The 25,784-nt window shown below is 45.0% G+C and overlaps 1 protein-coding gene across 2 annotated transcripts in view; it reads right to left on the reverse strand.

The window, feature by feature from the left end:
* Positions 1–24,507, reverse strand: part of KIAA0232 (KIAA0232 ortholog) — a 91,749-nt gene extending 67,242 nt beyond the window's left edge. For both annotated transcript variants that reach the window (XM_032633311.1, XM_032633310.1), the window contains exon 1: positions 24,322–24,507. The gene's annotated coding sequence lies outside the window, so the exon portion shown is untranslated. The remainder of the gene's footprint in view (positions 1–24,321) is intronic.
* Between the last annotated feature and the right edge of the window lie 1,277 nt (positions 24,508–25,784).

Consider the following 25,784-nt stretch of genomic DNA (forward strand, 5'->3'; position numbering starts at 1 on the left):
CCAGTGTTCTAGCGTCTTACTACACTGTCAGACACAGTAGTCCCTAGTCACATGTGGCTACTTACATTTAAACTAAAAATCAGTTCCTCAGCCACACCAGCCACATTTCAAGTGCTCAATAGCCACACACGGCTAGCAGCTTCGGTGCTAATATAAAGTATAGGACATTTCCATCATCACAGTTCTACTGGACAATGCTGGCAATGATTATGCTGGGCTAAACCAAGAACTGTTAGCTCTTTTCAAGAGTTCACCATGTCCCTCCTCATGTGCCTGTAGACTGTACGAGACACTCTTCCTTATACCCGGAAGGTAGGGTACCAACCACAGTGTTATTTTGAGATAATACTGTGCCCAAGAGGAATCGTGTGAGGGAACTGGAAAAGATTTACCTTTATGTTTGAGAGGCCTCAAATGTCAACAAGTCAAATTTCGTTATGGTAGAATGCAATCATGGACGGTTTAATGATGAAGCCAGACTGTTTGGAATGGCAAGAAGAGATGAAGCTTATCAACAGAGCAAAAAGAAAACTGAGAATAAATAGAATAGAGGGCCAACGGACAAAATTGGGAGGAAAGGTTATTTAGTCCAAGGAGGGTAGGTGTGTGGGCTTCCCTGGTGGCACAGTGGTTGAGAGTCCTCCTGCCGATGGAGGGGACACGGGTTCGTGCCCCGGTCCGGGAGGATCCCACATGCCGCGGAGCGGCTGGGCCCGTGAGCCATGGCCGCTGAGCCTGTGTGTCCGGAGCCTGTGCTCCGCAACGGGAGAGGCCACAGCAGTGAGAGGCCCGCGTACCGCAAAAAAAAAACAAAAAAAAACCTGTGTCTAGCCAAATACTTTCCAAATCTAATGGGGGGAATGAATTCCGAAGGAGAAAGTTTGGGAAATAAAACAATATTCATAACACCAGCAGGGAGGGTTGGGGAGGGACTCAACTCTAGTCAATGTCTAAACCCCCCCGGAAGGGAGTAACCCTCTAAGCCAGGGCTCTCACTCATTCTCTCACCACCCACACACCTACTGGAGGCTTACTGTGTACCAGGCACTGTGCTCGGTGTTAGTGACACACAGACGGAGACCCTTGGGGTTTTTCCTTCGGTGTCACCACCCTGAATTAGTGGGCTTTGGTCTTCATCCTTAGGTAACCAATTTGGACTTCTTCCCACCGAAACCCACTGCCCTCCCTTTGACCCGGTATGGTACTTCTGCAAATTATGCCTTCATGGGGCTTCCCTGGTGGCGCAGTGGTTGAGAGTCCGCCTGCCGATGCGGGGGACACGGGTTCGTGCCCCGGTCCGGGAAGATCCCACATGCTGCGGAGCGGCTGGGCCCGTGAGCCATGGCCACTGAGCCTGCGCGTCCGGAGCCTGTGCTCCACAACGGGAGAGGCCGCAACGGTGAGAGGCCCGCGTACCGCATAAATAAAAAAAAAAAAAAAAAAAAAAATTATGCCTTCACTCTATTTTTAACTGGTCCTTTTTCACTACAAATTTCATCAAAAAATGGTTAAAATGCTTAGTATTCATCAAAGGCCTACATTACCTGCAACTATCTTTTCATAATTCTTCAATTTGGGTGTCCATAGGATTTTCACATAAAGAAAAGCCTTTGAAGGGGAAGGGTAAAGGGTATAAGATAGAAATAGACAAAAGAACATAGAAAAGAGAAGAGATGTCTGAAATAGTAAGACTCTGGCTTTTATATTCTACTACTCTCACAAATTTCCTAAATAATATTTGCCAAGCAAACCAGAGAGTGCACTCATACAATGAGATAGTTATACATACACACACAATCTTTGCCTGTTAGTTTCAGATCTCAGTGCATCAACTTGGAACACAAGGTATTGCTTTTCTCTTTAGTAGGTAGCCTGGCTCCAGAGCCAATTTACGGCCAGAAGAGAAAATCCACAGAGAATCTATAACCTAACCTACAGCCCTATCACTGAAGACAGGACCAAGGGCTAAAAGCTGGTCTTGTACACCTGTTTAGCCACGTAACTGGAAAACTGTATGGAAATGGACAATCAGACCTACAGTCTCTTCCCCATCTAGAAATGTATCAAATCCTAGGAAATGAATAAGGCTTCATTTAAAAATAACAATCAATAAATCTTGTGTGGGACATGAGTTCCTTCTGTGCAAACAGAAAGAACTGCGTAACAGACTAAGAAATTCCATTTTTACTACAGGTTGTCAGAAATGAACTGATAAGTGTATATTCTCCAGTGACAAATAAAATGAATTTTTTTCATAAATGTAGGATTGTTCTTATAGATAAGACTACTACTTGATAGTAACAGGAACTAGCAGGTGTCTTAATAAATTACAGGCATGTAACAGACCTAGGTCAATATCTATGTTTAAAAGATAAGAAAAAAGGAAGAACCAACTATATGAAGATAAAGTATAGGTGAAAGCACTCAGTTCTACATAAGAATCAGAAGTACTAAACAGACTTCCATTAAAGCAAAACAAATGAGATGTAGATCAAGTGTGTAATGAGAATGAATAAAAGGGAAGAGCTTTCCATCCAGCTTGGATGAATTCCCCTCTACTGACCGTGCTGTTGTCAAATGCTTACAGAAATGAGAGTTTGGATCAGCCTCTACGTTCTTATAGCTTTAACTGGGCTGAATATTGAGGAGATGAACTGCTTATGTAAAGTAACATTGCTTTATTTCTAACTTTTACTTGATGGGCAGTTATTTGCTGATTCATACTCATCTGTTAATATTTCTGGTTTGAAAAGCTGAACTGCTTTTCAAAGGTTATAATTTCTTTGCAGGTTATCACAGTACAGTAACCAATGAGGTGTTTAGTTCAAGATCTATTAGATGTCAGAATTCTTTAGCAGGGCTACAAAACGATAGTTTTTATGCCTTCAAAAAAGTCCTATGGAGATTTTTTTAAATGCCCTTTTTCCCTGAAAGGGGAAAACTTCACGTCACACAGTTTACAGGATAAAAAAACACGCATGAAGCCATTTGGGTCAAAAGGGAGGGGGAAACGTATACACTTACATCTGAAATAAAGAAACAGTGTAAAAGATTACAAACCAGCTACCAAACAAAATCCAAAAATCAAAACATAGTTCACTATTATGAAATTCTAGAAAGCTTTTAGAAAAATTGTTGGAAAAGTGATGGAACAACTAAATTTTAGAAACCTAAAAACTTCAATTAGGAGAAACTTAAATTGATCTTCACTCTAAGAAATGCAAATTTTCACAAGCCCAAAGCAAGTTTATTTGGAAACAAAAAATTAAAACAAGTAGATTTTTAGAATTGTTGAAAATGCAAAAAGCTCTAACATGATGAAACCCATTTCATCAAGGATGAAATATTTTATCAAGTAAAATACTAGATCATTGTGTACTAAAATAATTTTTCAAAGTGATATTGTTGCTTGTCAAAATGTCTGTGCATAAAAATTTTACAGCTTTCAACTTCTTGTCTCAAAACTACAAAGTGATCTGTCTTCTGAGTTTCAATGAGTGGGGGGAAAAAAATGGCCTGAAATTCTACAACTCGCTGGTAAGACAGTGGGTCAATTCTTTTTTGTTGTTACTATTAAAAGCCATAATTTAAGTAATACATATTACAATTCCCTAAAATGAACTTAGGTAATAAGCAATACTTTGGTGATGTTTTAGTATCTGTTAATAAGAGATATCTAATTCAGTATAAAAATTTTATATGGATTATCTGACTCATATCCAACTAGTTATAAATTTTAAAGAATCAGAATAAAATTCTCTTTGATCTTGCAAAAAGATATATATTTGAGAACTCAAAATATGTTCAAAGTACATATTTTCATTTTGCATCCATTAATTATTCAATACATGCTTCAAAGATTAAATCAAATTTTTAGATGTGACTTTTTTTAGCTTTAAAAATGATCTTTTGGGGCTTCCCTGGTGGCGCAGTGGTTGAGCGTCTGCCTGCCAATGCAGGGGACGCAGGTTCGTGCCCCGGTCCGGGAAGATCCCACATGCCGCGGAGCGGCTGGGCCCGTGAGCCATGGCCGCTGAGCCTGTGCGTCTGGAGCCTGTGCCCCGCAATGGGAGAGGCCACGACAGTGAGAGGCCCGCGTACCGCAAAAAAAAAAAAAAAAAAAGATCTTCTTTTTTAGCTTTAAAACTGATTTTTTTAAACCTTTTACTTTATATTGGAGTATAGCCGATTAACAATGTTGTGATAGTTTCAGGTGCACAGCAAAGGGACTCAGCCACACATATACACGTATCCATTCTCCCTCAGACTGCCCTCCCATCCAGGCTGCAGAGTTGAGCAGAGTTCCCCCGTGCTCTACATTAGGTCCTCGTTGGTTAATCCATTTTAAATACAGCAGCGCACACCTCTTGATCCCAAACTCCCTGACTATCCCTCCCCTATCCTCCCCCACCCCCAACCGTAAGTTCCTTCTCTAGGTCTGTGAGTCTGTTTCTGTTTTGTAAATAGGTCCATTTGTATCATTTCTTTTTAGATTCCCCATTATCGTACCATATTTCTCTTTCTCTGCCTGACTTACTTCACTCAGTACGACAATCTCTAGGTCCATCCATGTTGCTGCAAATGGCATTATTTCATGCTTTTTAATGGCTGAGTAATATTTCATTGTGTTTATATACCACTAGATGTGACTCTTAACATAACGATAGTTATAGCCCCTAGGCAGCTATTTAAATGAACAGTGTCATCATTTAAAAGATAACCTGCTACAGTTTCCCCAAGGTGTATTCCAGGTGATATAAAAATGTATTATTTTTGTTATAGAACTTCTTCTTTTTGCAAAAATTAGGGAAATACCAGAGCTGAAACAAAAGCAGGTTTGTTTATTTTAGGACATCTTGAAACTTTTAATATGGTAATGTGCCTGTGGAACCTCCCTGAAGGAAACAAAGTAGAGAGCATTTTCCATACTTGTTAAGGATCCTTTCTGTGTTCCTCAGAATATGCTTTGGTAAACATAATCTTCTAACCAGAAAGAATTAACACTTTCTCTAAGGTCCACATTATAAGCAAGACATAGATCACCTAGGGTCCTTACAGTCTCAACTTCCCAGGGTTGAAAAGTTAAACTGAAGATATAATTTTAGGAATGAGACCATTAAGTATATCCTTCTCCTTTTCTTTAAATAATCTGCATAAATTGTACTGTTCTATACAGTAAAATCAATCAGTACTCCTTTTTTAATAGTGTCAGAAACTTCCAGAATCTCCCTTTTCCCCTGGGCATGCCTCATCCTCATTTATTATCTTTGATTACATACACCTGGAGGCTCTTGACTCCTCAATGCATTCTCTGCCGCACTGCAAGGGCAGGGTCCACTGTGACCTACCTACCTACATGACATGTGCAGCAGCAAGGCAGGCACCTGAATATTATGTGGGTGCCTACAGCCACTGAAATGGTCTTGAGCTGTTCCTATTTCACAGAACAACCAAGCTATCTTGTAGTGGATCAAGACAGACATCTGACAACAGGATGTTCATAGCAGAGCCACCACCAAGAGTGAATCCAACTGACCAGTGGATCTACAATGGAGGAAAGAGGATGGCGCTCAGAGGGCACACTCCTGGGGCTGGTGGAGACGCAAGCTAAACGCGAAGTACCCGTATTTAACAAACTTTTGCTGGATATCAGGCACAGCTGCTAAAAAATTTAGAAATGCTACCAAATTTAAGTGTACTTTGAGGCATTCCTGAATCTGGGAAACATGCTGAGAAGCCCTACTACACTTGGAGCCCAAGTGACTACTTACGTATGGAATTCTCCCTAGATCAATGAAATAGACATACTCTTCGAACCTAAAATATAAGTAGTTTAAAGACAGGTTAGGGCTTCCCTGGTGGCACAGTGGTTAAGAATCCGCCTACCAATGCAGGGGACACGGGTTCGAGCCCTGATCGGGGAAGATCCCACATGCCGCGGAGCAACTAAGCCCGTGCCTGCGCACTAGAGCCCGTGAGCCGCAACTACTGAAGCCCGTGCACCTAGAGCCCATGCTCTGCAACAAGAGAAGCCATGCGCCGCAACGAGAGAAAGCCGCGCAGAACAACAAAGAGCCAAAGCAGCCAAAAGTAAATTAACAAAAAAAAAAAGACAGGTCAACAATGCAACATTCCTGAAAAATATATTTAAAATACTGTACTCAGCCAAGTATGATACTCAACAAAGGTGATACATTTGAGATTGGAATTTTACACTAATTAAAACTCTTCCCCTCAAAAAAACAGACTAAAAGACTATCTATAGAGCCGAATACAGGTCAAAACTCTTTAAAACTTCACAGATATGTTCAAATCGTAAGTATTACGTTACAAAGGTAAATGTAAAGGAAGGAAAAAATCAGCAGAAATATTAAGCAGCATGGTTCAGAAAGGCATATAAACAAAGATGCAAGAAAAATAGCTAACTATCCAAACACTAAACAAAAAAATCAACTTTCAAACAACTCATGTCAAATATGAAATTGATTATTCCTTTCCTATAGATTCTGGTCAAGTTTTCTGTCATGTGAAATAGCTGACCTGGGGGTTAGTAATGAGTATTCTACTCAGATGAATATGAAATTAAACAACTCTAAAAAGAAAGAGATTATCATCCCTTGAAATATTTAATAAATTAGAGTATCTTGTTCTAATGCATCTTTCAGGTACCAGTAATCATAACTACTGGAGTGACTTTTACCTAGAGTTGTGTTATAGACCCTATGAACATTTATGTTTCAACTATTCAATGACAATGTTAAAGATCTGTGTAACTTATGCAAATGTCACCATCTACAAATCAATTCTCCTACTTTGACCTCTCAGTCTAATATTTCCAACTACCCAGAGGATATTTCCATTTGAACGTAAGTTAGCTAGGCCTCAATTTGTACAAGAGTTGCATATACATGCAACTCATTTTTTAAGATTTTTTTTTGATGTGGACCATTTTTTTTAAGTCTTTATTGAATTTGTTACAATATCGCTTCTGTTTTATGTTTTGCTTTTTGGCCAGGAGGCATGTGGAATCTTAGCTCCCCGACCAGGGATCGAACCTGCATCCCCTGCACTGGAAGGCGAAGTCTTAACCACTGGACCGCCATGCACTCATATTTAACTGTTATCCTTCCTTCAATGTTCTGTCATTCTTTCCCTGAGATAATCTCACATCAATTAATTTCATTCTTCTGCGCTCCCTACATCACCAATCTACTTCGCCTTGCTCTATACCTGAATCACCACTGTGTATCCTCTTATGTTCCAGCAAAATCCCGTTTGTGTCCTTATGTCCTTGGGGGAGGGATGAAGATGAAGCACAGCACAGCCAACACCACCCAGGCCTCCTACAGAGCTAGCTAACTAGTGCTCTGGCCTGATGGTTGCTCAGAATAATGAAACTCTGAGAAAGGGTTAACTGAAATAGAAGGATGCCTCCCCAGGGATCTGTGATCTTTACTAGAGGAGCAACTGAAGTTAGGAAGGGAGATGGTCACTATGAGGGTGAACTTTAGGTGCCAACTTGACTGGGCCATGGGTGCCCAGATATTTGGTAAACGCGTTCCTGGGCTGTGTCTGTGAGGGTGTTTTCTAGGTGAGATTAGCATTTGAATTAGTAGACTAAGTAACACAGACAGCCCTCCCCGACACAGGTGAGCCTCACCCAGTCCACTGAAGGCCGGAGTACGACAGAAGTCTGAGTAAGAAAGAATTCTCTTTCTCTCTGCCCGTCTTTGAACTGGAATACTGGTCTTCTCCCGCCTTCAGACTGAACTGGAGGTACCCCATCAGCTCTCCGGGGTCTCAGGCTTCCACGCGCAGGCTGGAACTACACCATCAGCTCTCCTGGGTCCGGACTTCTCCGGCTCCACAATCACATGAAACAGTTCCTTATCTCCCCACCCTCCACCCCACCCCTATCCCATTGGTTCTGCTTCTCTGGAGGACCCTGACTAACACAATCACTTAAGACAAGAGCAGGCCTGTTTCTTTCATCTGTCTTCTAATGGAGCCTACTAGTGGTATTAACGTTTGCTTTTATTACAGGTAAAACATCTATGCACATAACGCTTTTCAGTTATAAAACACAAAATGGTAGTAAGTACCACCCAGCCTAGAACACATTACCATTTATTTGTCCACCTCCCCACCCCGTCCCATCCCATCCCACTGCCTCCCCATCCAACAGTGGCTACTAAGCTCTGTCATTTCTTTGATTGTTTTAAAAGATAAAACTTGTCACAAATGCAGATTTGCTTAAACAATATATTTTTCAGTTGCATTTATTCTTGGGCTCTGTAAAAATGGTATTACAATGTATATAATCTCCTGGGACTTCCTTTTTTTACTCAGCATATGTTTCCAAAATTCACTCATGTTGTATGCAGAAGTTTATTCACTCTTACTATTTTATAATACTCCATTGTACAAATACCATATTTCATTCACTCTCCTGTCAATGAACATTTGAGTTGTTTCCAATTGCTATTATAAACACAACAGCTATGAACAGGCTGGTGTATGGCTCTTGGTACACATTTCTCCTGAGGATATATACCCAAAAGTGGGACTGTCAAGGTACAGGATATACAAATGCTGAACTGTACAACATAATGTAAACTTATTTCCCAGAGAGGCCATACCAGCACGGCACCCCAATCAGCAATGTATGTAAGTTATCCCTTAATCTACATCCTCTCTAATACATGGTACTCAGAGACATGAATTTTTGTCACTAGTGAATGTAAAAAAAGAAAAATAGCTCATGGAGATTTAATTTGCATTTCCCTTATCATTAGTGACAAGCACCTTTTCATATACTTACTGGCTATGATTCCTCGTATCTGAACTACTTGTGCACAGGTTTTACTCATTTTTCTGTTGAAATGTTTCTTTTTTGTGGCCTTCTAGAAGTACTTCATATAATGGACACTAATCCCTCACCAGTTACATATGCCAGAAGTATTTTTCCCAGTGTGTGGCTCATCATTTTCTTTATGCTGTCCTTTGATAAAAAATTCTAACTTTAATACGCTGAGTTTATCAATCTTCCCTTTTTACGGCTGGCACTTTATGTGCCTTAAAGACTTTGCTACTCAAAGTGTGGTGCATGCACCAGCAGCATCAGCATTCCCTGGGAGCTTGTTAGAAATGCAGACTCTGGGACTTCCCTGATGGCGCAGTGGAGTGCACTCCCAATGCAGGGGGCCCGGGTTTGATCCCTGGTCAGGGAACTAGATCCCACGTGCGTGCCGCAACTAAGAGTTCACATGCCATAACTAAGGAGCCCACCTGCCTCAACTAAGACCCGGTGCAACCAAATAAATAAATAAAAAGATTAAAAAAAAGAAATGCAGACTCTAAGACGTCACTCCAGATCCACTGAATCAGAATCTGCATTTTATCACGTCCTCCAGATAACACATATACTTTAAAGTTTGAGAACACTGTCTTCAGATATCCTTCCTTACCTCAAGATCAGAAAGATACTTGTCTGCATTTTCTTCTGAAAGTATTCAAGTTTCTCTTCTCACATTTGTGGCAGACTGCAATACTATTGTTCCCAACTATCCTTTTCCTTCCCTTATCCTCCCTTTACACAGCAGGTCTCTACTGTCACCACGGGACAGACTGGCAGCACCTCCCTGAAGCCTCAGTATATGCCCCTGCACTGCTCCCTATGATTGGTCAGACGTAACATACACCAGGTCCAAAAAGATGCTTTAAAAGTGATCATGGGAGCTTCCCTGGTGGCGCAGTGGTTGAGAGTCCACCTGCCGATGCAGGGGACGCGGGTTCGTGCCCCGGTCTGGGAGGATCCCACATGCCGTGGGGCGGCTGGGCCCGTGAGCCCTGGCCGCTGAGCCTGCACGTCCGGAGCCTGTGCTCCGCAATGGGAGAGGCCACAACCGTGAGAGGCCCGCGTACCGAAAATAAATAAATAAATAAATAAAGTGATCATGGGATTCAGCCTGGCCTCTTCTGGTATCACAGAACAGCATGGGCCCCAGAATGAGAAGACACCTAAAACAGAGCCACAGCAGCCAATTCACAGCAGCCAGTATGTGATGTGAACCAGGAAGAAATGTTTGATGTTTTAAGTCACTGAGATTTGGGGGTTTGGTCATCAAAGTACAACCTTGTAAAGTCTAATAAAATATTCAAGTCCTTAACCCATCCACAAGTTACCTATGTCTAGAATTAGTGAAGTGGAATTGTGAAGAAGGCATCTAATTTCATTTCTTTTCTACAAGGAAAATCAACTGCCCAGCATCACTTACGGATCAGCCCTCCACCCCCATCTGTAGCACCACTTCTCTCCCGTATCAAAGTTCCACATAATCACAGGTCTTGTGCTCAGTATACTCATCCCACGCCAGCACCATGCTGTATTCATCACTAGACCTTTCCATGAAGTCTCGAGATTTTTCTCCAGAGGTGTCTTCCCAATCTTGGCCCTTTGCTTTTTCTTATAATTTTAGAATCAACCATCACATTCTATGAGAAACCCTACTGGGATTTTAATTGGAAATGCATTACATATACAGATCAATCTGAGGAGAACTGACTGCTTTGCAGTACTGAGCAAGGGCCATTTCTCCATTGAACTGGATCTCCTTTTATGTCCTCCAAATAAGTTTTAATTTTCAACACACAGACCATGGCTATTAGATTTACTCCCAGATACTAGGTTACAGATTCTCTTAGGTCTTCTACACAATCACTGTCTGCGTATGACAACAGTTTTGTGTTCCCAGCATTCCAATCCCATTAACGCTGTTCTCTCCTTGTGTGGGCTGGTGCTGGGGACCACGGTGAGGAGAAGTAGTATCAGTGGGGCACCCTTTGTCTTGTACAAGATTATACAGGAAATGTTTCCACACTTTCTCACTAAGACAGATGTCTCTCTAAGTTTTCTGTAGACATTCTTTATTAGTTAAGAACATTTCCTTCTACTTGACATTTGCTAAGATCACAGATATAGCTCAGTCACCTATATCTAGATTTAGTGAACAAAGATACTTTCTTCCTTATAACATAAGCGTGGTTTTCTTCCAGCAACGGCAGAAGCAGCTTACGTTTACTGAATCCTTACTATCTATGTGTTCCCTTTTTACAGATGATGAAAATGAAACTTAGGAAATCAACTTCCCCAAACAGCAAGAAAAGAGGAAGAGTTCGGATTTGAAAGCAGACTGAGCTAACGCCAGGGTCAAGCTCTTCACCACCACAGACCATCTGATAACAACTTGCAACAACCCAGAAGGATCCTTCTGGCCCCAAAGGGGACGACTTTAGCAGCAATGGTCTCATCTAACTCTGGCTTTCCAGGAATTACACACTTCGCTCTAATGGAGTCCAATATGACCACGGATTCTGTAAAGGGTCCTTCAAATCATCAAAGCAGGGCAAATCAACAAGGGAAAGAGAGAAGTAGCATAAAATGAGATGAGAATTTAAATTCACATTAAATAGGTTTCACATTTTTGAGAATGAGCTATTGCTCTGAGGACCTCAATGTCACTGATAAATACTTGAAAACAGGCAGACAGATGGCTAAAGAAAACCAAGGAAGTCTCAACCACACCAAGAAAATAGCAGGTTAGCATCGATACCACGTGAAATAACGTAAGTTTAAGGAAACCAGTGTGTCTGCCCTGGCACAGAAAAGCTTACGGCGAACTGTAACTCTGTTCACCACCCGAGCCCACCCCGCCACATATATACATACACGTTACATACACGTTACATACACGGTGGGGAGGGGGGAGGGGAGTCACAAAGGGGACAGACTTATCCCGTATTTCTCCAGAAGGCTAACCAATGAATCAAAGCAAATCAATCAAAAATTTTCTAAGAAAAATACTGTCCAACTGTGGCAGATGCTGTGATGTACCAGCCAGACCCGCAACTGAAGGACACGTTGCCAGCTGCTGGGAGTGCTGTGCCAGCCCCTCAGGGACTGCCTCAGCTGCAGGGAGCTGTCCCTTCCAGCGTCCTGACCCTTCCCAGGACCGCCCCACATCTGATGACTGACTGTCATCAGGTCCAACCTGGGGCAACTCTGAAGGGCTGTTCTAGCTCCACAGCTCCCCATGGGGGGCGCCAAGGCTGTGACTGGGCCTGCAAAGCAGCCCAGCTTCTCCCTTCCTTCTGCAGGTTCTGCAGGTGTGGCCCCCAGGCGTACTTCTTTTTTTTTTTTAATATTTTTTTTTAATATCTACTTCTTTATTTGGCTGTGCCGGGTCTTAGTTGCAGCACGCGGGATCTTTGACCTTCATTGCAGCATTCGGGCTCTTTAGGTGCGGCGTGCGGGATCATTTAGTTGCGGCATGTGGGATCTAGTTCCCTGACCAGGGATCAAACCCAGCCCCCCTGCGTTGGCAGAACAGTACCTTAGCTGCTGGACCACCAGGAAGTCCCTCCCAGGGGTACTTCCTAATCAACATTCTGCATGCTAAACTGTCTGCAGCTGCTTTCCAGAGAACCCACCTACCAAAGAACTCATAAAGGAACCAATTGCCCCAACAGATTCACGACCCCCTTAATCATAGTTAAATATCAGAAACAACCACCATTTGGTGTATGTTTACTCTGTGCAAGACACAGTGGGGGACACAAGGCAGCTTAACCTGGAAGGTAATGGTGGCGTGTTGTCTAGTAATTTTAAAGCTAAGAGAATGTGATTTCAGCGCATGCATGAGATGATCATCCTCACACATCGTTTGCTCTACAGAAAAACCAGAATCCACCATTCCACTCTATGGAAACTCTTATGTTTAAGAACATGAATACGCTTATCAAAGCTCTAGGCAACGTAATCACTTTCAATTAGTAACTCTTCTTTGTTCTCTTACAAGCACTACTCATTTTCAATCTACCTCTGTTCAGGCCCTAATCCAATGACTGATGTCATTGTAAGAAGAAGAAAATGTGGACAAAGACACACAGAGAATGTCACACAAAGACAAAGGCGAAGACGGGACTGCTGTGCCTACAAACCAAGAAATGCCAAAGATTGCCAGTAACCACCAGAAGTGAGGAGAGGGACACAGAGCAGGTCCTCCCTCAGAACCTCCAGGAGGAACCAACCCTGCTGACAACATCTGGACTGCAGACTTCTGGCCTCCAGAACTGAGAGAGAACGTCTGCTGTTCTAAGCCACCTAGTTTGTGGCACTTTATTACAGCTGCGCCAGGAAACAATACAGCACCTCTGCAGCACTTCCTACCCCACATATGACTGCAACTGCATTTATTCTCCCACAACTTTTACCTTGGCACAAAGTATACAGGGATGTGACAGCGGGGAGCATCGGAAGCGTGCCGTCTTCACGTTCAGAGATCGGTCTGCTAACCCAGTGTTGTGCAAACATTTCTCAAAGTAGCAGAACCCAGTACCGTATCTGAGACAGGCTGAAGGAGCACAGGTGAGGGGGGGGGCCTGGCCAAACACGCCTCCCCGTCGCCCCATCCTCTGCCTCATGCCCTAAGTACCTGGGCTCTCTAGAATTCTTTTATTCATCCGTTCATTCAATAAATCTTTGAGCACCTACTTTGTGCAGACACTGCTTTCACAGCATGAACAAACCCTGAGCTCAACCAAACCTCCTCATTTTATGGATTAAGAAACTTAAACATGTATTCGGGGTCCCAGGTGAATCAAGACCAGGGCCACTGTGGGCCTAGGTCCGAAACTGGTGCCCTTTCCATCACACCATCCTCCCCTCATCTAACCTGTAGCCTTGCCATCAGATAATTGTAAAGAATCAAAGCCAAGCCTTCCTACTTTGCATTTAGCATCTCCTTTGAATCAGTTCCTGGTTCAGCCATCTCTGCTCACTGTCCCCACAGGCACAGAGGCATCTCGAGAAGCTGACAGACCTGACTCCCAAGCCAGAGAGAAAGGGAGACCAGCCCTGCCCCACCGCAGCCAGTGCAGACTGCAGGGCGCGACCTGAGCCTTCTCAAGGTGATCGCCAGCCTACCCTGGCAAGGCCCAAGTGAGTTCCACTCAGAGGAGCTGCGGGTTCCGTGAAAGCTTCTATCACATGGCTAGTGAAAAAACTTGGAAACACTGTCCTTAGATGTGCAAGTGTGTTTTTGGAAATAGGAGAATGAAATGCAGGGGGAAAAGGTATAAGATCTAAGGGCAAAAACATGTGCCTGACACACATACCAACATAGTAAAAAGAAGCCCCTGAGCGGCACCGGAAGGTCCTCAGACAGCCTGTTGCCAGTGAAGGGCCAAGCCTGTTCCTCAGCTCTGGAGCCCTGTGCACTGATCAGGCCAGAAGTGGACTGGGGCCGCGGGCGGCAGGGAGGGGACGCGTGCCAAATCATGTGACTACCACAACAGAACGAGCTGCGTGTCAACCAGAAAACCCACTTACAGGTCTAGATAACGGATGGCCACGTGGAAGCTAGGTCCACTCCCCGGCTTAGAACTGGGAAAAGGAAGGTAAGAAATTCTCACAGTTGTTTCATCAAGGGAAGGTTGCAAGATGAAAGAAAGCCCTGAGAGTGAGCCTTTGAAGGTCAGAGTCACTTGCCTGCATTAACTGTGTCCAATCTTCTAAATGTGTGCTTCTTCCTACTGCGTGGCTGCATCCACAGAGAGGCTACATTATAACTCTGGTTGAAAAGGCTGTATTCTTGTCCTGATGAGACTCACTTAAAAAACAAAAAACAGTATAGGGAAAGATCCCACTCTACAGACCACGTCCAAGACTCGTTCACTCCTAAAGCAACGGCCGTCGGTCACATGGTGGCAGGCCTAGTTGCTCTCTGGTACTTTTCTTTCGCTCAAGCTCCAGAGACCACAACTGTTACCACCCTCACTGCCCCGCCCTCTCGGCCCTTCCTCTGCGGGCCCCTCCTCTTCCCCAGCTCTCCGCCCAGGCCTCACACTTCTCTGTTTACATTCACTTCCTCCTTTGAAGCCATCCAATAGCAAAACCTGAGTCATGCCAATGTAATTTAAAAGTTTCTAGCAGCCATATTAAAAAAAAACAGATGAAATTAATTTTCATAATATACTTTAACTCAATAGACCCAAAATATTATCACTCCAAATATATAATCAAGGTAAAAGATCATTAATGAGCTATTTTACATTCTTTTTTCCGCATACTAAGTCTTTGAAATCTGGTGTGTATGTGACACTTACAGAACATCTCGAGTCAAACCAGCCTCATCTCACATGCTCAGAAGCCGCATGTGGCTCATGGCTACCTTACTGAACAGCACAGGCCTAGCTGATCTCCACTCCCATGACTGTAATCTCTACATCTATCTAGAGATTACTCCAAACTTTCTCTCACCCCCACTTCTCTCTCATGAACCCAAAACTTACAGAGCCATCAAGCTACTAGACGATGTCTGAGCGGCATCTCAACTTACAACATCTCTTAAAAAACACAAATGGGGCTTCCCTGGTGGCGCAGTGGTTGAGAGTCCCCCTGCCGATGCGGGGGACACGGGTTCGTGCCCCGGTCCGGGAGGATCCCACATGCCGCGGAGCGGCTGGGCCCGTGAGCCATGGCCGCTGAGCCTGTGTGTCCGGAGCCTGTGCTCCGCAACGGGAGAGGCCACAGCAATGAGAGGCCCGTGTACAGCAAAAAAAAAAAAACACAAATGAAAACCCACAAATTCTTACCACCAACAACCTTGCCAGGACCTTCCCAGTGTCAGTCAAGGGCAACTCCGTGCTTCCACTGCTCAAATCAAAAGCTCTGGCATCATCCTTAACTCCTCCTGTTTCTCGCACATTCCAATCCAACCTGTCAGCGAATCCTCTCCATTCGTTCCACCTTCATAACGTTAACGATGCAGGATCGGGTCTTCCACTTGCTCTGCCCTCGCCCTGAATAATGCTCTGCTCCTCAGACAGCCCCACACCTTTCTCCCTTTTCCCCTCAGGTCTCAGCTCAAGTATGTCTTACCAGAGAGCCCTTTCCTGCCCACCCTAAACACACAACACCCCTCCGGCCTACTTCATTTTCCCTCTCAGCACGCATCTGCAGTTGACCCGTGTACCCATCTGCTTGCTTCCCCCACCCGCCCCAGTGCTGAATGGTGTGGTGGCCATGGGCTGGTCAGGCGGCCCCTCGAGACGGCCTGCCGTGGGGAGCCCAGCTGACTGAGAGCCTCCACTTGCTACATGGTGGCAAAGACATCAGGCCACGTGCCCCTCAGGCTGCTCCCAGCAATGCTGACCAGGAGGGGGTACAGATCTGACCTGCCGAGCAGCCAGCAGCCTGGCCAAGATAGTCTCCAAACTGCCCTGGCCTGAGGCTGCTCTGGCCTGCCCTCCCCCATCTCTCCTCCCCCAGGATCACACCTGCAGGGAAGCCGATGGCTCTTCCTCCCCCCCTCCTGCTCCCTCCCTCCCGCCCCGTGTAAGTCTCGTGCACGTCTAACCATCTTGGCATCTAGGCATAGGACACTGTGAGCAGACAAGTGCCATGTGAACCAATGAATCTCTAGGAAGAGCGGGGCAGTGGGAAGTACGTTAACTTTAAGTTGCAAAGATAGAAGTTGGGGCTCCTGCCCTGCCATGTATTACGTGTAACCTTTTAGGGAAGTTTCTTGAGACCTCTGAGCTGCAGCTTCATCATCTGCAAAATGGAGATAATACCTCCTCTCTCAAGAGCTGTCAGGAGGATTAAAGGAAACACTTTACCTAAGGTCCCTAACATGTAGGAAGTGCTTTAACAAGCGTGAGCTCAGACTCCTCCTTACCCGTTTTCTAATAGCTACTTCTAAGAATCCCTTACCTTCCCCCTTCACCACAAACTCTGACCACTTTTAAACTAAATAATGCCCAAAAAAACCCTAAATACCTGTAGGACTACTTCAGAAAAGAAAATACCCAGCCTAATGTCTAAAATTATTAAATATAATAAAGCTGCCAAGAAAATTTTCAATATGATCAATGATAATTTAGAGAAGTTAGAAACTTGTTCGTCAGTTTTTGTTTTGTTTTGTTTTAGGCTGCCTAGGTTAAGGAGGTTTCTCACACAAGTTTACCAAAACATGTATAAAAATGTTTACTGTGTTACAATAACAACATGGAAACCCACTCCATCAACTAATCAAATAAATTCTGGTGCATTCATACCACAGAATACTGGGCACATTAAAAAAAAACAGTGGGGCTTCCCTGGTGGCGCAGTGGTTAAGAGCCTGCCTGCCAATGCAGGAGACACGGGTTCGAGCCCTGGTCCGGGAGGATCCCACATGCCACGGAGCAACTAAGCCCGTGAGCCACAACTGCTGAGGCTGTGCTCTAGAGCCCATGAGCCACAGCTACTGAAGCCCGCGAGCCTGGAGCCCGTGCTCTGCAACAAGAGAGGCCACCGCAGTGAGAGGCCCATGCCCTGCAATGAAGAGTGGCCCCCGCTCGCTGCAACTGGAGAAAGCCCACACACAGCAACAAAGACCCAACACAGCCAAAAATAAATTAAACAAAACAAAACAAAAAAAAAACAGTGAAGTAGATCTGTACACGAGGTAGGTCTATACATGCTGATACGGAAAGCGCTCCAAGATACAAAGTTTAGGGTTTGTTTAAACGAAGAACACTCTCTACCATGACTCCAATTTTTAGAAGTACAGGCGTAATTTTTTTTCTATGACATCCGAGAAGCTTATCAGTGATTTTTCAAAATGAGTACAGGATGGGAAGGCGAGTGAAAGAGAACACTTACTATTCATCTTATAACTTACTGCTTTTTTAGATTTAACATGGACTCTTTAAAAAATAAATAGGCTTTATAAAAGTTACTTATATTCAAAACAATGTTTTGGTAAATCATACAAAACATATTTTGATAGCTTTAAATTGAGCTTTACATCTTATAAAAACAAGAAACTCCTTCGATGGCACCAGCAAAAAACTATTAACAATACAATCAGTAATAATTATCTATGGTGGTAATCAAAGGAAGCAGTGGCAAAAACAACAACCAAAAAAAGGACCAAAAATGTGTCTATTCAATTTCAACTTTCTCGTGATCATTTTGTAATGTATAAAAATAACTGAATCACTATGTTGTGTAGCAAAACTCATATAATATTGTAAGTCAATTATACGTCAATAAAAAAAATTTTTTTCAACTTTCTCACCATTAAAATCTTCAGGGAAGATGCTAACAAGGAGCTAAATGTTAATCAGACGCCCAAGAAAAAGCTATAGTTACTGAAGAAGACAAGTAAAGAGCCTGGGTAAACAGTTTTGAAATAGTTATGTACTGGCTATTAAGATTCCACAGGTACTTTGCAAAATGTAGTTGAGCTAGAAACAAACTCCTGGCTGAAAGGGAAAATAAATCCCTCCCCACTTTCTACCTCCTCCTGTTATTGAGGCAACAACCACATTACCAAAAGAGAAATCTGGAAACGTGCTGAGGCCCATTTCTTTACAATTATTTATCTCCACGTGTGACTGACTCATCTGACAGTGTGTGCTGAGTGACCGCTCCCTGCGCCAGGCACCATAAGGACTATAGACACACAGTGCCTAGGTTCGCTTCCTGTCACCAGAGAACCACATACATGTACAGACGTGTACACACACACACACACAAACTGCATTCACAGACTCACATTCCTTCATCACTCTAGCTAGGAACACACACACAAAGCAACACATTCTCAAGCATCTTTGCAATTATTAATCTTCTAACTGTCCTACTGCTTTTATTTCTAATTGATACTAACTCATCCACTGGGATAGGCCTATCATCCCCAATTCTTTGGGGCAGGTTTTAAGAGAGATTTATTAGGAATATAATAATTCCTAAGAATATAATATTTCCAATGATTTTTTAAAAGCTTATAATCATCAATATAGTCAACGTAAGTTAAATAGCAATTAATACATGTTCTTATGTTGCTGCAAGTAGGGAATTCCATATTTTGTTAGAACCAGAGGTACCATTTTTAAGGTTTCTGGATACAACCTGTCAATCAGTAACACATATAAACTTAAAAATAGTACCTAAATACTTAATTAAAAGTTTCAAAATGATAGTTGGTTTTCCTCCCCTAGGTTCTCCCTGTCTAGTCACAGGGCAAGACTGCTGAGCAGACAAAGGAAAAGATAGAGAACTACAGAGAAAGCCTAGTGGCAAGAAAAAGCTTTGGAGATGACTTCAAAAACAAAATTTCAACATTCTAAATACTAAATAAGAAGATTCTACTGCTTAATATATAATTACAAGATACAAGATTAAAACGAAAGCATGTGTTTTACAGAAAAATAACATATAGTATAACAACTGACAAACCATTTTCCACTTTCTTAAGCCACTGCAAAAAACCTGGCTCACTTACAGAAAGGTTTCCTGTCTTCAGAATAATTTAGGACCACCATCATGAATCTGCTTATGCAAAAGCTCCCTCCAACCAAATACTCACTTTTCTGCTAATTCCCAAAACTAACGAAAGAGTGAAGATGGAGAGACCAGACGATTTTTTTCCTTTACGCAGAAGCCAGAGATAAATCTGTGAGCACTGTTATAGTAACCAGCATATACAATCAATCAACATACCGTGCTAACACATATGTATGGAATCTAAAAAAAAGGTTCTGAAGAACCGAGGGGCAGACAGGAATAAAGACGCAGACGTAGAGAACGGACTTGAGGACACGGGGAGGGGGAAGGATAAGCTGGGACGAAGTGAGAGAGTGGCATGGACATATATACACTACTAAATGTAAAAGAGATAGCTAGTGGGAAGCAGCCGCATAGCACAGGGAGATCAGCTCAATGCTTTGTGACCACCAGGAGGGGTGGGATAGGGAGGGTGGGAGGGAGATGCAAGAGGGAAGAGATATGAGGATATATGTATAGCTGATTCACTTTGTTATAAAGTAGAAACTAACACACCATTGTAAAGCAATTATACTCCATAAAGATGTTTAAAAAAAAAAAATCAACATACCCAACCACTAGTGTTCTCTACACCTGCTCCAACTAACAGCTAAAAGCTGCCACTTACTGGGCACTTACTACGTGCTGGGCCCTGTTCTGAGTATGTCGTGTGGATTCATGAAGCTCTCACATAAAGCCATTCCAACCTCACTACCCCTCTGCTAAATTCAGAATGTAGATTGATTAACTCAATCAAGCATTTAAATCAACAAGTACTATGTGAAAGACTACTTTACACACTAGAAGGAATCAGCAATGGATAAGATTTTCCTCTCTTCCCTTAACGAGTCTGTAATCCATGTAAAGAATAATCTAAAAAGTCAAAAAGAAAAAATAGCTGAGTGGAAGTATCGTCAAGCACTGTGTGGGAGAATAATGAAGAGTTAATTCTGAAAATCAGGGGAAGCTTCTTTCATAGAAGTAGAAGCATTTAAGCCAAGCCTTCATTCAGTATTAAGGATTTTGATAAGAAGAAAAAGGCAGAAAGGTCATTCAAGAGTAAAGAAGTCAGACCAACAACCATGAAAGTGGCCAGAGGTCTAGTGTTGAAATACCAGGTAACAAGAGAGATGCAGTAAAATATGAAGCTAAAAGTTAGAATGAGGCCAGATGGCACAGGTCTTAGAATGCTTTCCTAACCCCTCAACGCTAATTCTCAACCGGCCAGGTGGTGATGCCTCCAAGGTGAAAATCTTTGTAGGAGTAAGCCTACTGGACAGCACTAGGTGATAACCCCAGGCGTGATGGAACTCGGGGGTGGGGGGATGTCAAGAACCGCTGGTATATACCTGGGGGGCAGGGCATGATACGATTTGATTTACATATTGAATAATTCTGGGAACTGAACACAGGAGGACTAGAGAGACTAGATACAGGGAGGCCAGTCAGCAGGCCTACAGGAACAACCCCCATAAGAACTGACAAGAGCCAGGGAGGGCAGCGACAGGGGAACTGTGGAGAAAAACAAAAGCAAAAACAAAAAGGTTGATGGAAAAGACACATGGAGGCAGACCTGGTAAAAATCTGGTCAAGAAAAGGAAGCCTCAAGAAGTTTCCAGCCTGGGTGACAAGGAAGACCAATGTGCTGTGAAGTAATATCATCTCATTACCTTTATCTGAACAAGGGCACGCAGTACACAAAAAATAGCCACTCTAAGTGACACCGCAAAGCATTTCACAAAATAACGAATCTGAAGTTCCAGAGAGATTTAACTGACCTGCCCATGGTGCCCCAGGGGTGAGGAGATGAGCCAACACACAAACCTGAGTCTTTCGAATCCAGGTCTAAATAAGCGCCCTCAAAAGCAGTTTACTTTTTATGAGTATAATAAATCTCCAAAAAAGTTTCAAACAAAAAGCGTGTAATCTGCTGAGGGTGCAATTACATTTTAAAGGTAAGGAATATTTTAAAACGTATGCGCTGATCCCCTCTCCCAAGAGACAGGGTGCAGTGACTTCAGTCAGCATTGCTGGTCCATGGACCCTGAAAGTTTCCACACACGTGGGAGAGGTGGTTGTTTGTACTTTGTATGAAAATACCACTTGGTATTTTGTGAGAGATTAAAAATAATTGGAAAGAAATATGCTAAGTATTAACCATCTTCAATATAATAAAACCTCATTCCCAGTGCTGTGGTTGGTACTGATGTTTGTTATTAAAATCGTTTATAATAATAAGGTGGATTACAGACTTTGACTTTATTTAGCAAACATTTGAACATTTTCATGGTTAAACCCCTGAGCAAGGTGTTGGGGATAAAATAATGACAGGGTCACCACAGCCAGAGTATTACATACACAACACGTGATATAGGCAATAACGAAAGTAAAAATAGAAGATTATGACTGCAGAAATGAATAATTCACTTTGACAGGATTTCCAAAGGGCTCCAGAGAGGACATAAAATCAGACGTGGACTTTTAAAAAGTGGAGTGGGTGGAAGTGAGACAGGGCATTGCAGTCAGAGAAAAAGTTATAAGGGAAGAAGGGAGGAAGCAGCCTGGCCTGTTCAGAGAACCAAGAGTAGTCTCATTGGGCAGGACAGTGTGGAAGGGGAACCGAGAAGACAGGTAAAGTTCAGAGATGACTAGGGCCAGACTGTGAGGGGCCTTGAATGTGATGCTGCTGAGTCTGGTTCTGGCCTCCAAACAACAGGCGGTCAGTCCTTAGAAGCATTCTGAGGCAGAGGCTGACAAGATGCAATCTAGATTTAGGAAAGGTGACCTGACAGCCAGGCAAAGTGCAGACACGAAGGGAGGGGGAGGGGCCTAAGAAAGCTTTAAGCCAAGAGAGGAATCTGAAGCATGGACACACTAGCACTACCTAGTATTTTAAAAGGGACTGAATGTTGCCATAACAATGTCACATCTCCCCTCACTTGATCATTCCAACCATGCCACGGGACAGTTATCAACACTCTTCCCATTTTAGAGATGAGAAAACTGGCCCAGAGGCCATGAACTGCTCCAAGTCAAATGCTGCTGAAACAGGGAGAACAACCCAGGCTCAGTACTTTCCACACAATGCAAAATAAAAACAACCCTACTGCTTTTGAAAAGTGCTACTATAAAATAAAGCACGGAGTGATCTATGGTATCATTAAAGAAGCGCTAAAAATCCATTTAATTTTCTTAAATGTTTGCAACTGTGTAACAAATAAGCTAATTGCCTTTGAAATACTTACAGATTTGCCTTATGTTGATGCCATGGTAAAGACTGGTACTTTTCTTTAAAAACAAAACATTTGTACCTCTAATTCTACTTTCTACAAAGTTCAATATTGAAGAGTAATATTCTCTCCTTCCTTCAATGTTTCAGTGGCCAAACTGGCATTTCACTGATGACACAGGCTTATATAAAAACCGTAATATATGTGCCCAAACTGAAGCAGTAAATATTTTTTGAATTATTAAAAATTCATTATTTATCAAGTACAGCCACTGAATATAGAACATTGCAAGAAGCTTACCTATAGGTATGCAAAGGCACAATTTCAGAAATAATTTTTGCTACCAAGAAATGCCATAAAGATCCTGAGAACCATTTATGAGTGGATCAATCCAAAATAACCGATGAGAGAATATTTGACCTTCAGGCTGCAAAGTGATAGATTCCCGCCCCCGACCCCGCCACGTCGGATTCGAAATCTATGAAATGTCAAGGTGCTCGGGCCCCGGTCCTATCGCACAGGAGAAACCTACCTTAGGGATTAGGGATTTGATTGTATAGTTAGTTTTATCCACGGCATCACCTATTATCAAAACTGCTTGCCCCGACCTCTTCACCAATCTCCTACTACAGTTTTTTTTTAAACAAGCAAAGACCCAGACACGTAAAGCTCAATCTTAGGAACCTGGCCGAAGTAGCCGACCTAGATATCCAAGAATCCAACCCAGATATTTATTAGCAGAAACCACATTTAGTTAAACCATTCCCAAAAACCACATGTCCCCCTACCCGCTTAATCGCCTACACTTTGTACTAGGTGAGGTCTCCACTGCTTGTCTATGGAGGGCAAAAAGTGAAAGGTGGAGAAAGTGAAATCAAAACCGGCTTCTGCCAGGATTTGGGGGGGTCCGCCACCAACAGTTCGGCAGGCCCGTTCAACTGCGCACCGCCCGCTAAGTCCTGGGGTTGCAGGCATTTCCCTCGCGACCAGCCGTTCCTCGGGCGCGGAGGAGCGGGGAGCTCCGAGAGGCTGCCGGGGACGCGAGTGCTTAGAGCCGGCCCGAGCCGGCTCAGGCCCTCCTGCGCCGCGGCCGCGGGTGACTTTGCGTGCCAGTCCCTCCCGCGGGCGACCGTAACCTTCGCCGAACCTTGCGCCTCAGGGCCCGCCCCACCGGCAGGGCCCGCCCCGCGCGCGCAGCGCCACAGGCCCGCGCGCCCGTCCGTCCGCGCCGCCCCGCCCCTCCCCTCCCCCGCCGGCGGCTTCCCTTCCCGGGCCCCTAAAGGACAATGCAGGAGGGGAGGGGGCGGAGGAACGCAGCTGGGCGAGGGCAGCGCCGCGAGCGCCCACCGGCCGGCCGGCTGCTCCAGGTGTCCCGCGGCCGCCGCACTCTGGGCGCCGCACCCCGGCCGCACGTCCGCTCCCCACCTCGCCGCGCCTCCCCCCAGAGAACCGCTCCCAGCGCGGCGACACCCGCCCATTGTGCGGACTCATCGTCCGCCCCGTGCGCCGGCGCCCGGCTCCCCAGGGCCGGGGTCCCCGGGCCGGCAGCCCACCGCACGCCCAGGGTCCGGCCGGGGTCCTCGCGGAGCCCGCGGCCCGGCGGGGCGGCCCGGCCTCCCTCAGGCCGGTCCCGGAGACCCTCGGCCGCGGTGGCGGCCCGCCCCAGACGCCCGAGGGGCCGCGGCCCGCTCAGCCCGCCCAGCCCACCTGCGGTACCTGCCGAGCGGCCGGGCGTTGCGGCGGCTGGCGGGGGCGCCTCCTCGCTCCGAGGGCTCCGAGCGGCTGCCGAGCGCCGGGCAGCCCTGGCCTGCGCCTTACGTAAAGCGGCGGCGGCTCCGGCGCCACTCGGCGGAGGGCGGGAGGCGGCGCACCGCGGCCGCTCCGCTCCGTTACCCGGCAACTGGCCTCAGCGCCGGGCGCGCTCCATATCCTTCCGCCCAGGAGCCGGGATTACATCAGCGCCACCGCCCCGCCCCGGCCCCGCCCCTCCGGCCGGCGCTCGGCTTCCCGACGCGGGCGGGCGAGCGGAGGGCCCTGGAGCTGGGCGGAGCCCTGCTGCTGCAGGTGGGCGCTGGGAGTTGCCGGGAGGTTGGAGGACAGGAGGCAGGAGCCCACCTGGTGTGCGGGCCGTAGGAGCGGAGACGCCCCCTGCGGAGGGGCGAGTGGGGCTCCTGAACTCCGCCGCCGCCCCTCCCCGCCTCCGGGCTGCCTCGGTCCGCGCCTTCCCGGCACACGCTCCACCTGTCTGCGGCCCCCTCCTCGCCGCGTCCTGGGATGGCTGGAGTGGGCGGTTTAAAATACAGGCTTAAAAAAAAAAATTTTTTTTTAACCCAGAAGACAAGCTAAAGAAATGTGACATGGCTCTTTTTATTAAGTAGGCAAAAATAAATTCTGGAAGATTCGGAAGTGGGAACCAAAAATGTGCACTAACCTTTTAATCAAAGTCTCTTCACACCCACCCTCTTTTCCTAAATGTGATTCGTAGGTCTGTCCTTAAAAAGGCAAATAAGTATCACAGGCGCCAGAGAGAAAGGAGCCTTGGAGATTGCCTATTAAAAGGGAGCGTGACCTGCCTGGGGGTCATTCTTCATTGATTTATTTGTTGAGCATCTACTAAGTGCCAGGCACTGAGCTTTCCTTTCAGAACTTGGGAAGCAAGTTTCCCGCACCAGCTCCCCGGTAGGAGAAGCTGACGTACAGGCTGGGAAGGGGCAAACTGGATATCACGGGCTGGGTGGGTGCTGGAGGGATGGACCACGAACTATTTGCACACTTTCTACAAAGTGCTTTTCTGTACACCTGTGTTTTGTTCTTAAGAAGAATCCTGGGTCAGGCATTATCGTTCCCATCTCACAGGAGAGAAACCCGAGGCTCAGAGAAAGTAAATGATTTCACCTAAGCTTTCCTGCTCCGGAAGAAGTGAGGTCTTCTGACTTCCCCAAACCACACTGCCTCTTGTAGGATTTGAACCCAGGCTCCTGGCTGTGAGGTCTGGGTTCTTCTCCTTTACACAGCTCTCTCCCTTCATCAGTTTGCGCCCAATTTTATTCTGTGAGGTTCATCTCAACTGAATGTGTCTCATCATGAATCACAGTGCATTCAATCGTGTCTTCTGAGCACCTGTTCTGGGCCTTGCTGGACGCCAGGCAGGGGTGGCCCTGCCCTCTTGGAGATCAAAC

The sequence above is a fragment of the Phocoena sinus genome, chromosome 5, assembly GCF_008692025.1.
Source record: "Phocoena sinus isolate mPhoSin1 chromosome 5, mPhoSin1.pri, whole genome shotgun sequence".
In the NCBI taxonomy this organism is placed as follows: Eukaryota; Metazoa; Chordata; class Mammalia; order Artiodactyla; family Phocoenidae; genus Phocoena; species Phocoena sinus.